Source organism: Pelobates fuscus, chromosome 5 (genome assembly GCF_036172605.1).
Source record: "Pelobates fuscus isolate aPelFus1 chromosome 5, aPelFus1.pri, whole genome shotgun sequence".
Lineage (NCBI taxonomy): Eukaryota > Metazoa > Chordata > Amphibia > Anura > Pelobatidae > Pelobates > Pelobates fuscus.
In genome coordinates this window covers 274,149,713-274,162,812 of record NC_086321.1, presented here as the reverse complement: position 1 = coordinate 274,162,812, position 13,100 = coordinate 274,149,713, and the positions used below count along the sequence as shown (strand labels likewise).

Below are 13,100 nucleotides of genomic sequence, written 5' to 3'. Positions count from 1 at the left end.
TGTGCCAATGTATGTCTGTTTGTATGTGTCAAATCAGTGAGAGTGTGTCAATGTGTCTGTCAGTGAGTGTCAAAACAGGGAGCACGTGTCTGCACATGAGTGCATCTGTCAGTGAGTGTGTGTGTGTCAATGTCATTTTGTTTCTGTCAGTAAGAATGTGTGTGTTGGTTAAGCATTGTGTGTGTGTGCTATTGATTGTGTGTTTGTGTGCCAGAGAGTATATGTCAGTGTATGTTTATCACTAAGAGCATGTGTATGTCAGTGAAACAGTGTGTGTCCAAAGACTGCATGTCCTGTTAGTGAGAGTGTGTCAGTATGTCAAATCTGTCTATAAGTGAGAGAGTAAGGAGTCCTTCCCTGATTCTTGTGCCAGGACCTGTGATTCCTAATTACACCAGTGCCAAGATAGGTAAGGGTTCATTACTGACAGACAACTGTTTATATGGTTAGCGAGGCATCGAAAAAGGTCTTCAATGGTCCGGTCTACAGGTGGTCTTATTCATTTGGCTTAATGCAACCTGGGGCAACACAATTCTTGCCTTATTCAACAGGGGGTTTCAGGGCCCAGGTGACTTTCCAATAACAGCAATCAACAGATTGCATAATTCACAGAATAAAAGAGCATGCCTTTTCAGGTAGGGAATGAGATTTACTCACCTTACCAAACCAGGCACTTTCTCGCCCCCACCCTCTTTGAGACTCAACAGAAATTTAACTATTTAGCTGGTTATAAAATAAATTACCATAAGAAGAGCCCTGGGTAACTTTAATCCAGCTCTGTCTGTCGGCTGATGACTCCTCACTTATATGTCAATATGTAAAACTGAGTCACTGAAATATTTAGGTGTTCAATTCACTTCTAGCCCTGCAATACTGGAACCAATTACACAGCATTAATCTAGATCCCTTTTACCAGTTTGGAAAGGTGGAATGATAAGCCAATTTCATCGATTAGCACGATACATTCAAATATTATGAACCTGCTCCCATGCATACTTTTCCTTTTTTTCTGATTGACATCACTAAATGTGATTTAGATGGTTTACAAACTTATATAAATAACTTTATTTATAACAATAAAAGACACAGAATATGTTGCACAGATCTTGATGATTGGTGGGGTTTGGGACTGCCAAACTGAATTATATTCTAATTATATTCTACTATGCAGCCCAACTCGCCCAAATTGTGCTTTGGCAAGCTCCCCTCTGATGGGTTCTGACCTTCCACATTTTTACATATGGTTTAGTAAATCCCAACTGGCTCTTCGTAGAACCCAATGTACGTTTGCCCTAAACACTTTAGCTATATGTGATACAGTCCGTGCTAAATTCTCTCCATCAGATATGGACTTCCTCTAGTGATGTATGCAAGAGATTTCAGAAACATCAAGGAAGCTGGAATCTAACGTTGTAAATACTTATGGAAGGACAATTATCCAAACTATTTCCGTTTCCTCGAGGTTCGGTACTTCATCTTTACTTCGAAAATGAATATTAATACAATACCTACACAATTTAAAAAACAATAGGAACAATTTGAAAGCCTATGATATGTGGGTACCAAGCAAAACATTTTAATATCGTTATATATATATATATATATATATATATATGTCAGGGCTCGACAAATCCCAGGTGCCAGGTTGCTACAGCAACTAGAAATTTCACCCTGGAGCCTAGGATTTGCCAGCTCTTGAATGTGGCCGCGGAGAGAGCTTTGAAGGCGGCCGGTTGAGGCAGCATGGAGCAGGCTGTCTGCGGGAGCAAGGAGGCCGCTGGCTGAGGCAGCATGGAGCCGGCCACCCGCAGAAGCCGCCTACCTGTGGGAGCAAAGAGGCGGTGCGCGAAGGAGCAGTACTCTTACTTGAGCACTTTGCACGGTTTAATGATGCCGGGAACTTGAATATGAAGTCACTTCAGCCCCGGCATCATTACAGAGAGCGAGCAGGGAGAAGAGAGGAGCTGCATTAAGAGTACTGCAGAAAGAGAGCAGCCCCACTGGATCCAGGGGAAAGACCTACTCAGCTCTCCTAAAGGTGGGGAGGCTGACCGGGTTTCAATTAATACAAAAATGTAGGTGTGAGCCTGTCAGAGTGAGAGTGAGTGAATGTGAGCCTGTCCGAGTGAGAGTAAGTGATTGTGAGCCTGTCAGAGTGAGTGCGTGCGTGTGAGCCTGTCAGAGTGAGTGCGTGTGTGTGAGCCTGTCAGACTGAGTGTGTGCGTGCGTGAGCCTGTCATCAGTGTGTGTATGTGTGCACCTGTTAGAGTGTGTGCGCGTTTAGGTACCTGCCCCCTCTGATCGCTTGAGGAAAGTGTTTTTAATCACCTTTTTTCCCCACGCCGTTCCACTTCGCTGTGGCTGGTACCACCTCAAAGGCTGAGATTATCAATTTTTATGATCTCAGCTAAGACAATGCTTTCCCTTAGGAAAGCATTGGGAGGATTTTGTGCATGCGCAGCAAATGTGCCAGTCCGCATCTCCTCATAGGGATGCATTGAATTAATGAATCTCTATGAGGAACATTCAGCGCCTCCATGCAGAGCTTGGAGACACCGAACCAGGGTGCTGCACGTGGTGCAGCAGTGACCCAGGACTCTCTAGTGGCCATCTGAATGACTGTCACTAGAGGTGTTACTAAGCAGCAATGTAAACACTGACTATTTGCTGAAAAGGCAGTGATTACACTGAAAAGCCTCCATGGTATATAGTCACTAGAACAACTACATCAAGCTGTGGTGGTTCTGGTGACTATAGTGTTCCTTTAAGAATTGCATTTTTCTTGTTGAAAATGACTGGCTCCTAACTTTTTTAGCTGGCCCCTAGATTCGAAACAAATTTGTCAAGCCCTGATATATGGATATGTACACATTTGCACTCATTCAAAGGTGTGGAGGGATCTGACATACATACAGCAATGGGAAAATTATTTGATTGGAACCCTAGAAGGGGATCAATGGGAAGCCATATGGGAGGCTGCTGCCACAGTATCTATTTTCATGAAAGCACAAAAATAAAATGTCCACACCACCCCTCCTCCCCCCATAAAATGTCCACACCACCCCTCCTCTCACCTCTGGAACCTAACTCACTCGACGCCGTAAAACTCACAAATCACATACCCTTCACTAACACTATCTTATACAACGCGAGTAACATGAATACATGAGTGAATATACTTGATGAATGTCGTGCAAATACCTAATAAGAAGACCCTTACTCGGCCATCCACATCCACTGTAAGATATTGACCCCAAGACTTGCTGCTCAGCTCGATTCTGTTGGGTTCTATTTTAGTTTTATTATAATTAAAGTTTTATTATGATTTTATCCTAATTGTGAAAGCTGGATCGATATGATGATACAGTTTAAACGGTGCCGGCATGCCACAGCGAAGGTATCGAAAAGTGTTCTCCATGTTTTATGTATTATAATGACTCCATTACATCATACCAGTGTATTGTTATCTGGACCTCGCATTGAGCCTGAAGATGCTGATGTGGCGATACAGGCACTGTTGTATTAATAAACTAACTGCAAATAAAGAAATTATTTTTAAAAAATATATATTACTCCGATGTTACATAACCATGGTTAACTTGGTCCATATGGGTCAAACTCGAAATTATTTCTGCTGGAGAGGATGCGGACCTAGAGGATCTTTTATCCATATTGGGCCCCATATAGCTCAATTCTGGCACCAGGTTAAAGATTTATTGAGACATCTATTACACAGATCATTTGAGATGGATCCAGTCTGTTTTTCTATCCTGGCTGATTGAGGGATTGGCCTGGCTTTTCCAAAAAATCTATGATAAAAGGCAAAAAACGGGAAAAAACGGCACACCCGCAGCCCATCGCCTAAAACTGCCGCCCGGAATAGCTTCCTAACACCCTGCTGAACACGCAGATGCCTTTCTTTCAGCCGTCGGGCACGAAACGCCGCGTTAAGAGCCAAGGGGCCTACAGCACACGCGACCAGTACCTCACCAGGGAGCTGACAGCGTGGCTCGGACAGAGCCCACAACCCATAGAGGCGGGAGTCTGCACACAACGGAAGAGATGGGTCGGAGGTCCAACAAACCTGCAGCGAGTACCTCCACGCCTAACCGGAGTATAGGCAGCATGCTGCAGCACCCTCCACCCGCACAGGCCCGCGCGAACACAGCAGCCTCACCTGTAAGATCTGAGGAAGAAGGCTCAGAACACAGCACAGCAGAGGCAGACACAGGCAACATAAAGGCACAGACAGCTGATGGATTAGCCCCAGCGACAAAAAGTGACATCCAGTCCATGCTGGCAGGACTCCAAGGTAACCTACAACTAATGTGGCAAGCAGACCTGAAAGGGTTAGCAGCAGAGGTACAGGCAGTATCAGCCCGAACACAGGCCACGGCACAAGAGGTGACTGACCTGAGCCAGGCCCTAAACTCACTTAAAGACACAGTTACCCAGTTGCAGACAATACAGGATAACGTCTCCAGGCAAGTCAACATCTTAGACGACAGGGGTAGAAGAAAGAACGTCAAGATCAGGGGGGTGTCAGAAAAGGTGCGGTTAGAGGAACTACCCCACTTCGTAAGGCGCCTAGTGGCCTCACTCATTCCCAACAGGCTGGCAAAACACTTTACGTTTGATGGCGTATATCGCATAGCAAAACCCCTAAGGGCACCCAAGTCAGCCCCACGAGATATAATCCTATGATGCCAAACCTTGACGGACAAAATAGCCCTGATAACAGCCATGAAAGGGAAAGCGCCCTATGTCTTTGAAGCACACCAAATTACATTCTTCCAGGACTTAAGCAGAGACACATTATCTTGGCGCAAGAGCATGCAGCCCGTGACCACCACCCTGCAAGCAGCGGGTCTAGTTTACAGATGGGCGACCCCCAGAGCGCTATGGGTGACCAAAGACGAACAACACTACAAAATTACCAACGTGGAAGAAGGACCGGCCTTGCTGTCTACACTGGGACTCTCTAACAATGCCACAAGGACGCACCCAAGACCCGCGACGTGAACCCTGGACTGACTAATCCAAAGACCTCCAATTCTTGCTATATTGTTATATTAATGTGTAATGATTGTATGTTCTGCTCACTACACTCAAGTTATGTCTCACCTGTCTTTTTCTGTTTAATCACAGACGTGGCATGCACTGCCCTGTGCCTTTAAGGCAGTACAACTGCACACTACCCGTGCCCCCCCCCCCCCCCCCTAATGCCTCAGGGTCAAGAGGCATAGCAACCGATGGAGCGCATGTTCACTTTGACCCAACCTTTTTTATTTCACATAGACCTTCTCCACAGTCTTAGGAGCCCAGCCCTAACACGGCACAGACTCTTATCCTCTGACACATACGCAATCCCCAAGTAGACGGCTCTCATACTCCTGGTCCTCACCCACGTATCCATCTTTCTACAAAACGTACAGCCTTATGCCACCGCCAGTGCAATCCTCTAAAACCCCCCTAGCTATGGCACCTACAGCCACCACTGGCATGGGCGACCACATCGTTACTACTGCCTAGTCCTACATACGAAAATGTGCACTACTATTCTTAGCCCCAAAGGCGGAAGGCTTAGCTCACTGATTAATTTTTTTTTATGTTATGTACTTGCTGATAGGACGTACCCATACCAAGTCTATATCATTACACCAACACTGAAAGTAAAGGATTTTAAAGAGACTCGTTCACTCCCTATAGCCCAGAGCTAATGCGCACGACTCACCTATGCACTATACGGAGACTAGCCATAGATCTGAGACGTACTGTATCACCACTACACATGTATAAGCAACACAGCGAAACTCATAGATTAACCTGCTCGGTGAGAATTAGTCGGATCCCTAATAGCAACTGTCTAACACTTTACTCTAAGATGTGTGTAAATTTAGCATGTAACTAACGGTCCTTATCTTGCAATTCATAAACGGAATCCGTTAATGCATAACCTATACGTTATAGAACAGTTTATAGTTGTCTGTTTCTAATGTTATAACATTTTAAAGCTGTGCTAGCCAACCACATGACAGAATAAGTTAATGTTCATGACCAGCCTGCAGATGCTGTTGGGGCACTGCAAGACTAAATGTATGTTCTTTAATATGCACAAGAAAAATAAAGAATTAAAAAAAAAAAAAATCTATGATAAGAAAACCCTAGCCGTTTGAAGAGCAAAAAAAAAAAATATCGAATATAACCGACTCATGTAGCGGCTCATGACCACGGTTTGAGAAACATTGCCTACTTTTCATAAAATGTGGTCCCCTTGGGAGAACTTTTCTAATTTACCTAAGGGCTTGTTGCTCCCATGTTCGGATCTCTCTGGTAGCAGCAGCCCTCCTAGCTACCCCATCCATTTTTGTTTATCATTTCATTTGCTTTTTTGTTCTTTTTTTTTATACCTCTCAGTTTGTTATGCTTGTTATTCATGGTGGCACACACGATACCATTGTTACTAAATAGCGCTCTGCCACAATTAAGACTGCTTACAGACTGTGCTCAGCTATTAATTGCCATGCATGCATTGGTGTAGCTGATTTCCCTAATATTTCATGACACCACCTTGTACCTCTATACTATCCTGTTATGTTGTACTGAAAAAATGACGATATTTTACATATTGCTTCATTTACCTTTCCACATGTGTGTTTTTCCGGTCTCAAAATAAAGAATTAAGGTGCCAGATATGGAGAGCCATTCTCAATCCTGGAATGCTTTGTGTACCATAACTATGGGTGCCCTGAAACTCACACATTCTGTCAATAAATTCAGAATCTGTGCTAGTGCCAAACATAGAAAACCAACTTTTCAGCTATTAAGATAATAATTTGGTACATAGTAACAATGAAAACAATGGTTTCCACCCATTGCAGGTCTACTGAATTCTTACTCAAAACGTGTAACCAGTAGCTTATTTGTCTGCTATCCCCATCCTCTACTACTGTGGTGTACAGTCAAGTATGTGCCATTTACTGCTTCAGAAATAACTTTGGAATCTAGTTATACCTATTCCCCACTGTACATTTTGATATAGATTATTTTATACTACTATTGTTTTATTGCCATAGTTAAAATCTAGCAGAGGCAAATGCAAAACGAGAATCCACTAGGCCCTGGTGCGAAAATAGCATTGGAGCCATACCTCCCATGTGTCTCATTCCTCCCCCCCTCCCAGTGGGTCTCATCCCCCCCCCTCCCCCTGTCTCATTTCCCACGCCCAAAGCCCCTCCGTGTGTCTCTTTCCCTCAACCCCAAAGTCCCTCCATGTGTCCCTTTCCCTCATCCCCCTCAGCCCCTCCATGTGTCCCATTCCCTTTCCCCTCAGCCCATCTATGTTTCTCATACCCTCCTCTCTCCCAGCCCCTCCATGTGTCCCATTCTTCCCTCTCTCCTCCTCCCTTCCATGTATACCATACCCTCTCTTTCTCTCCCCTCCCTTCCATGTGTCCCATTCCTCCCTTTCTCCCCCTCCCCTCCATGTATCCCATATCCTCCCTCTTTCCCCCTCCCCTCCATGTGTCCCATACCCTCCCTTTCTCCCCCTCCCCTCCATGTATTCCATACCCTCCCCCTGTGTCCCATTCTTCCCTCTCTCCCGCCCTCCACATGTCCCATTCTTCCCTCTCTCCCGCCCTCCACGTGTCCCATTCTTCCCTCTCTCCCACTCACGTGTCCCATTCTTCCCTCTCTCCCCCCTCCACGTGTCCCATTCTTCCCTCTCTCCCCCCTCCACGTGTCTCATTCTTCCCTCTCTCCCCCCTCCACGTGTCCCATTCTTCCCTCTCTCCCCCTCCACGTGTCCCATTCTTCCCTCTCTCCCCCCTCCACGTGTCCCATTCTTCCCTCTCTCCCCCCTCCACGTGTCCCATTCTTCCCTCTCTCCCCCTCCACGTGTCCCATTCTTCCCTCTCTCCCCCCTCCACGTGTCCCATTCTTCCCTCTCTCCCCCCTCCACGTGTCCCATTCTTCCCTCTCTCCCCCCTCCACGTGTCCCATTCTTCCCTCTCTCCCCCCTCCACATGTCCCATTCTTCCCTCTCTCCCCCCTCCACGTATCCCATTCTTCCCTCTCTCCCCCCTCCACGTGTCCCATTCTTCCCTCTCTCCCCCCTCCACGTGTCCCATTCTTCCCTCTCTCCCCCCTCCACGTGTCCCATTCTTCCCTCTCTCCCCCCTCCACGTGTCCCATTCTTCCCTCTCTCCCCCTCCACGTGTCCCATTCTTCCCTCTCTCCCCCCTCCACGTGTCCCATTCTTCCCTCTCTCTCCCCTCCACGTGTCCCATTCTTCCCTCTCTCCCCCCTCCACGTGTCCCATTCTTCCCTCTCTCCCCCCTCCACGTGTCCCATTCTTCCCTCTCTCCCTCTCACTTTCACGTGTCCCATTACCTCTCTATGTTCTCTCGTCCCTTCTATGTGTCCCATACCCTCCCTCTCTCCACCTTCCCTCCATGTGTCCCATTTCTCCCTCTCTCCCCCCTCCCCTCCATGTGTCCCTTTTCTCCCTCTCTCCCCCCTCCCCTCCATGTGTCCCTTTTCTCCCTCTCTCCCTCCTCCCCTCCAAGTGTCCCATTTCTCCCTCTCTACCCTCTCCCCTCCAAGTGTCCCATTTCTCCCTCTCTACCCTCTCCCCTCCAAGTGTCCCATTTCTCCCTCTCCCCTCCAAGTGACCCATACCCTCCCACTCTCCCCGCTCCCATCCTGTACCTGGCTCACCACGGTTCCCAGTCTGACAGGAAGTGCTCTCACAGTGAGCACTTCCTGTCAGACCGCTCTGCCACGCTACACACAGGCAGGAGGGGAGCAGCACAGCACAGCTCTCCCCTCCTGCCAGACGCCCGGGAACTGCGGGCCCATAAGGTATACAGGCGGCTTATGGTCACAGGTTGTGGCTGCGGCTAGGCTCCCTGAAGTGAGGGGCCCGGTTGCAGCTGCAACCCCTGCGACTGTGGTAGGTACGCCACTACAATCTCAGTTCCAGAGAAACTGCAATGTGGCCCGCAAGTGGGGTAGTTTGAGCGACACCAGACACAAGCGCATGCCATGGAGGTAAAACACAGAGACAATCCGTGCAATTGCGGGCCCGGATGTTCGAAAACCTCCTGGCAAGATATGTGCGAATAATTACATTAAGCCTCTAACTATTATGTGCCTCTTGTTGAAGTTTACATTTACTGCGTGCCTATCATTAATATGACCCTAACCTTGCCGTAGCACCTACAACCACACTAGCACTAACCATTGATTAGGTGAAAGATAAGCTAGTCTATTATAATATGCTCTGTCTCTCATGTGAAACACACACTGCTAATCTCTACAATTCTACGGTTAAGTCATGTACTGCTTATATCACTTCTGGTAGAGCTTTGTTAAGATGCCCTGCATGCTATAAAATGGTACAATGGTACAATCTACTGAATAGTTGAACATCCACAGGATAATGTTAATTCCCTATTACGAAAGCCAACCCAGAAGAATGCATTTGCGTTATATCACCGTACCACCATATCCTATAATATTTTTGCCTTTCGTGATATAGGCCATGCCCACCTAAAAATTGAGCATCCCCCTGACTATGGGGCGGGCATGCACAGGAGTCACTCAGGCTCAAAAGCTTGCAGATATCGCTGAGGTATAACTAATTTACTATTGTTACGCTAAAATAGTTGGTAATGTTATGGAACGCTTAATTACTAAAAAATGAGGCTGTCACTCATAGGAGATGTTGTATTGTGTTGTCATGCTCCTAACCTGTATGAACAACGTGCATCCCCTCTTCTTTATTCTGTACCCCTTTTAACAAATGCCTCAATAAAAGAAAGAATGACAAACAAAAAAAAATTGCTGGTTTATGCAGTTTTTATGTCTGGTGCACTTGTTAAGGCTGTGAGAGTCAATACATTGTAAACAGTGTAGCAGCCCTCCTGCTGGAGTTAGGATGGACCTTCACTGCTGTGAATAGCAATACACAGTAAAAAATAAGGTGTCCAATACTTCACAAGATGCTGTTCTCTTTAAAAAATAATAATTGATTTTGAAGGATTTCAATGCAAAAACAGACTCTGGCAGAAAGGATTCACATTAGTTCCATAAAAGTTCCACAAGAGAGAAAAATCAATGCATTTTATGTTTCCAAAAAAAACTAAAAACCAGGTTTAATATTGAATCATTTTACTTCTGGCCAGCAGGCAAAGTTCGCTAATGTTTTAGGACACAGGGTGTATGTCCTATGCTTTGTGTACACAAAAATCACCAATCTTGATGACTTCACATGGGGAGGATCAGGCTGCAGTAACTAGTCTGTTTTGACACTGGACTACATGTAAGTTGTTGTGTTTGTTATTTTGATAATGTTTTAGGTTTGTTTATTTACATAAAATAAAGAATTAAAAGCATTGAAAATATAAGAACACATCTGTTTAACCCCTTAAGGACCAAACTTCTGGAATAAAAGGGAATCATGACATGTCACACATGTCGTGTGTCCTTAAGGGGTTAAAAAAAATAGTTTCTTTAAGAAATGGGCAGGTTTTATAATGACATGGCAATTAGACAGTCAATGTGCAATATTTTTCTCATGGGATATTTCACACATGTGATACTATTTTCACACATTAGAATTGTACATGAAAAATATACTTTTGTAAAAAAAAAAATAGTATACAATAGATGTGCATTTTCCCATCATATTTAGTTTATTTGTTTTCCTTGCTTACTAGGTAAATACAGAAGCAATGAGCTGTTTTAATGATAGGTTTGAGTTGATGATGGTACCATCTTATCAGTCGGTTTACGGAAGATTTAATTAAGTCTAAATTTGTCAATGCAAATCACCATTAAGTATCCTGACATTTGAAATAAGTGACGTACGTTGCTTTTGACACATTCATTAGGTGATTTAACAAAAATTTAAAGATTTCATAGGTTATAATCTTTTTTTCTTACCCTTGCTTACCTAAACCATCAGAAAGAACTCTCAAGCAGTCGTTTTTTTTTTTTAAAAGATACCGGTAATTGGACACAGATTTCATTTTAGTGCATGGAGGTAAGCAATGCATGGCAAAATAAAGGAGGGACATAAATGGTATTTCAACAACCACCATAAATTGCAGATTCGAATATCCCTTTAATTCAGTTCTGTTTAAAAAAATATTAGGAAAAAAAAACATTTACCGTACTTGAAAAGGGGTATGCATAGCCAGCACAAAAAATGCAGTATACATTCTTTGTATATAAACTATCGGTTTAGAAACACTGATGACATTTTTTGGGAATGTACCTTCCTAAAAATGCCACTTGATTTCTAAAATAATGTCTGAATGTAGGTAGAATACCCCCACATATTTGGAATAGGGACACCAAGCAGTATACTGACTGTACTATGGAAAGAATTGCAGACTTTTGACAATTAAATCAGCTCTCACTTTTCACTAATCTAAGATGGACAAAGAGGAAGATGCAGCTATGAACAATGTCTTGATGGGTATGCTAATTTGCATAACAACCTGAAATCCATTTAAAACATTTTTAAAATCAAACCACATTAACAGCCCATTCAGTACTGCACTCTATACTGTATTTATTACAGGAATTCCCTGAGAAAGATAGCCTCGTGGGAACAACCATTGTTTATAGTACACTCTTAGCAACCAGACTTGCAGGCACATCTGTTTAAATAACATCACCCTTTGGCTTAAAAACCACCTATTAATAACAGAATCGTATAAAAATACCAAAGTCCAGAGAAACACAAATAAATCGTGTAACTAAATTCCAGTCCCATGCTCATCTAAAACAATAATACAATTAAAACAGAAGATGGAAGCAAACACAGCTTTGCTTTCTAATATCCCTGAACTAAGTTAAAAATAGCAAGAATGCCTTGCATTCAATGTGTAGCTTTAACATTGTTAATTTTTGCTGAATGATTCATTCAACACTACAGCACATGGAATAATAAGACTGTTTTTAATGGAATATCTTGAGAGTTCCATTCTTCACATTTTTTGCTTTCCGGATAAGGTTATGTGATAACACTAGTGCACACCACATACACCGTTAGATTGACACCCATACATTCTATTTCAAGATTCTAAAGTGTTTATAATGTATGCACACATAAACACACCCATCACACCACAGACATTACTATACACACTACCACTGTTTCCTGCTGGGCATCACAGTTGCGTTATAGATCACATAGCAATCTTCATAGACACAGACCACACAATACATCATTAGGTTGGGCAAGCCTCCCCATGCTCCCACACTATCAATTTACACTGTAAACCAGATACACAATACCCCATGCTCTCGGCTAATTAAGCAGGCTGCAGAATGGAATAAGAGTGACAATTCCCCCCAAGAGCTGACACTTTTATATGCACCCGTCCCCCAGTGGGCAGCTGTAGAAAGTTTGTGGCGTTGAAGCTGCCCGGTCGCCTTACCTGGCTGCAGTCAGAGGGCACACATAGCGGTGTTGGTGCAGCAGTCTCTCAGCTGCTGGTACCACTTCTTGAAGGCAGCACAGCCTTTGGATACTAACCATGGAGTATAGCAGGAGCCCCTCCTATTGTTTGCAGTCGATACAGCAGCCGAGTACCATAGAGACTCGATGGGAAGAAGGACAGGACCTGCTAAGACAATATGCTGATCATGTAACTCCATCCTGTGGCTGTAGATGCTCAGGCAATGCGAAGGGCTCTCTCACATCGATGTTAAAATAAAATAACCACAGAGAGAGCATGAGATATTTTATCATTATGTTTTACGGATTGCTGGTAGAAAATACTAGCAAATAATAATAATAATAATATATCAACTGAAATACGCCCCTTCTTGCATTGCAGATCCTTAAGGGTATAAATAGGTATTAATTATGCAAAGTTAAGATATACTATGAATTTATCATTTACACTGTGACCCAGAGACAGTTTGCTCTTTTTAAATAAAGATAAAAAGTACAAATGTTCTGTACACAATTCTTGCTTTATAATTATTATTATTTTTATTTTGTGTAATATAAATTTGGAGTCCATTGCCTGTTCGAAAGGAGGAATATTGCATGTACTGCCTATTATCTAATCTTTATA

General features: G+C 43.9%; 1 protein-coding gene across 1 annotated transcript in view; it reads right to left on the bottom strand.

Moving 5' to 3' along the window:
• FBXO10 (F-box protein 10) overlaps window positions 1–12,613 on the bottom strand; it is a 159,777-nt gene extending 147,164 nt beyond the window's left edge. Inside the window, exon 1 of the mRNA XM_063457265.1 lies at window positions 12,456–12,613. The gene's annotated coding sequence lies outside the window, so the exon portion shown is untranslated. The remainder of the gene's footprint in view (window positions 1–12,455) is intronic.
• Between the last annotated feature and the right edge of the window lie 487 nt (window positions 12,614–13,100).